Raw genomic sequence first — 3,602 nt, forward strand, 5'->3', positions numbered from 1 at the left:
AAAACTTTGCACAAAACAGACTTTGGTTCTTGTTTGTAGCTGAACTACTCAAACTTCGCTGTTTCAGTATTTGTTTTCACAGGATCGCTTCAGTACTTCACTTATAGTCCTCGTCTAGTCTTAAGTAACATTACGTAAATAGTGCAAAGAGAAGCTTTTTAATAAGAGCATATTTAATCCAAAATTTAGATTGAATAATATTAAAATAAATAAATAAAAACAAAAGAAATAGAATAAAACTTTAGAGGTGTCAAGGGACACCCGGATGGAACGAAATTCCTTTCGATTAATTTATATGTTAATTGGTATCATAACAGTATGATAGATTTTCTCGACACCAATCTTACGACGAAAAAAAAAAGCCAACATCACGAGGTGTTCCCAGGCGGTCACCCATCCAAGTACTGACCTCGCCCGACGTTGCTTAACTTCGGTGATCGGACGAGAACCGGTGTATTCAACGTGGTATGGACGTTGGCAATAGCAAAATCGAAAATGTAAAATATAACAACTATAGCAAAAAGTTTCGTTACAACTTTTGGTCTTAATTTATTCCGTCTAGCCCCCTTTCGCAACGCTCGATAACTTCGTTCCAACAAGACTAATTTAGTTAAGTGATTCCAAAAATAATTTTCATTTCTTATCCCTACAAAAAAAAGCCGACATCACGAGGTGTTCTCAGGCGATCACCCATCCAAGTACTGACCTCGCCCGACGTTGCTTAACTTCGGTGATCGGACGAGAACAGGTGTATTACAATAGCAAATAGCAAAAAAGTGTCGTGACAACTTTTCGTAAGAATTATTTCCGTCTAGCCCCCTTTCACAACGCGCGATAAGGAACTTCGTTCCAAAAACAGAATGTTCCCCCGTCGAATGTAACCAAAGTAAAATTTTAAATTGTCAGCATTTGAAAGCTAGCGTAATCTTTCTTCGAAAAAATATATATAGTGGAATTGCTTCTTTTTCTTTATTAGGGCAATAAACACTTCTCGCAAATTAAGACAACATCGTAAGGAAACCTACATGTCTTGGATAAAGATTCAGAGTCGAAACTTAACGCAACCGGTACAATTGCCTGAAGACTATGTCAAATCTAATATGAGAATACATAAGACAGCGGTCTCAACCCTGAATCTGTAGAATAGGCCTAAAACCTTATGACATAACGCAAGCCTGTCTATAAAAAAAATAGTATGAGACGCAACATATTTTAAATGTGTGATACAAAAAAAAAATTCTTATAAGGTGAATAAGTAAGAAAAATTATTTCTTCTATTTTGGTATATGGTTTCCAATGTTATATTTTCATCATCAGACGTCGAAACAGAATACGAAATTCCACCTGTATCACCTCGACGTCCGCCGTTTCACAAGTGAGCGTTTTTAAGGCAGATTTTGCCGAGCACCACCACTATATGGAACCAGCTGCCCACTGAAGTATATCCGAACCAATTCGACGTAAGGTCCTTGAAGAAATGAGTGTACTACTTCCTAAAAGGCTGTCAACGCAAGTGCGAGCCCTCTGGCATTAAGAGTGTCCATGGGTATCACTTAAAAACACAGCCGTTTTCAAAAAAATTTTGTTTTTATGGAAAACTCTCACTTTTAACAGTGGTTATTTACGTACATACTTTTTATTATACATTTATAATATAATCGTTATGTCAATGGACCCTAAAATTAAATGGGACGTTTAAGCAGTAATTTGGTAAATAAAATTCTACGATCCAAGGATTTTAACAATATCATTTTTAACGCTATATATTTATTATTTCATTTACTTAATATTTTCCCCTTTGTAGTAGAGACACTCGTGGTGTATAAGTGCACATGCGGTAATCAAAAATCATTAATTATTATTATAATTATATACAAAATAAGTAAATATATTACACTAATTTATTGAAATGCTTATAATATGTGTGATGTGCCCTTTTTAGAAGGTTAGTCCTAGCTGTGGGCACATGAAGTAACGGCGGACGATGTCGCTTTCTAACTGTTGTATAATTTTTAAAATCTAGGCTCACGTACGTACGTATAAGTACGTACAAGTACGTACGTATCTGCAAAAAGTACGTATCTTTTATGTCACGTTAAACGAGTCACGAATTGGGAATTGGGTCGGAGCGGCGCGTCGTTATATCGAGCGACCTAACGATGACAAATGTTTTATCTATTTAGTTACGGAAAAGGAAATTGCCAATTACAACTGTATATTCGATTGTTATCCGAATAATTTGAATTCTGAAATTGTGATAATAATACATTATTTAAAAAAGCTTTATTTGTGGAATATTTTATAGAAAACAAACCATTTGTAATAAAACAACTAACTTAAAACTATATCTATACAAGGTCAAAGTATCATACAAAATCACAGAATAACATATAAAAATTAAAAAAAATGACGGAGAGAATAATGGTCAAAATTATGTCGATAGTCGACAACTTTGTAACTAAACTGGGGGCTTAGTCTACATGCCTTAAGAGTAGTGTATGTAGAAAGTCGAAAAGTAAATTTGTATGAAAATTTGCCGACACGAACTGTTAAGGCATCTGTAATCTTTGGTACCATCTGTAATTGTAGGTTTAAATAGAATTACATTGTTGTACATTGCATAAGAACGCTCTGTCACAAATCTAGTGTTATTCAAATTCACTAACCATATAACTGGCTGCTGAAAAAACAATTGATAGGTCATTTTTAAAGTTTTTACTTACGTTCAGCAAATAAAGGCTATCTATTTAAGCCCTTTTACATTTATTTAATGCTAATTTGTTTGTTTAATATACACGTGTACCAGTAAAAGTTTAATAGATGCTTAAAAATAAAATTATCAAGAATGAGAAAAATAATTGAATTGCTAAGAAATTAGCTACATCTTAGTATTGTCTTTTATTGACATTACCTTTACACATTTAAAGAAAATACTTTTTTACCTAGTACAGATAAATATATTAACAAACAAAACAATTAAATCCTGATTAATTTTTCAGCAAAGTACAACATTATTGTTTCACAATAATCTATATACGAAAATACTAAAAGTTTAGACAGTTAATATAAAAATAGAGGAAGACTTTCAGCATAAAGTTGTAATATCATTATTATAGCATGAAAGTCTCTGGCGTCGTAGTGAAAACGCAAATAGCTTTTCACTAAAAGCATAAGGCAATAAAAAAGCTTCATAAACGTAAAATGATAGTAATTTAGCTTTAGACTAATTAGGTTGTTTGAAGGGTAATTAGGCTTGGAGTATGTAAAATGTTAAAGATTATTTAATTAGCAAGTATAGTGAGCCAGAGTTTCCCAACCTATTAGGTGCCATGCCCCACCTTGGCGTTCCTAAAATTCTCATGCTCCCCCCCATGTAACATAAACATAATTTTTAATATCTAAATTTGTATTGCTCACTTGAGACACTTAAATGATAGATTAAAATGTTTCATTAGGTTTTATTTTTTAAAACATAATGAAAAACTGAAAGACCAAACAATAATTTTAAAAAATAATAAATTTACGAATAGGGGGCTATTCGCACTTGACAGTCAAATTGCCCCCCTGTGAGGCGTGGGCTCCACGTTGGGAAACACTGGTCT

At 33.2% G+C, this 3,602-nt stretch overlaps 1 non-coding gene across 1 annotated transcript; it reads right to left on the reverse strand.

The window, feature by feature from the left end:
- Positions 1 to 360: 360 nt before the first annotated feature.
- Positions 361 to 479, reverse strand: LOC125050006. Its single transcript, XR_007117087.1, has one exon. It is a non-coding gene; the product is annotated as a 5S ribosomal RNA (ribosomal RNA).
- Between the last annotated feature and the right edge of the window lie 3,123 nt (positions 480 to 3,602).

The sequence above is a fragment of the Pieris napi genome, chromosome 5 (assembly GCF_905475465.1).
Source record: "Pieris napi chromosome 5, ilPieNapi1.2, whole genome shotgun sequence".
In the NCBI taxonomy this organism is placed as follows: Eukaryota; Metazoa; Arthropoda; class Insecta; order Lepidoptera; family Pieridae; genus Pieris; species Pieris napi.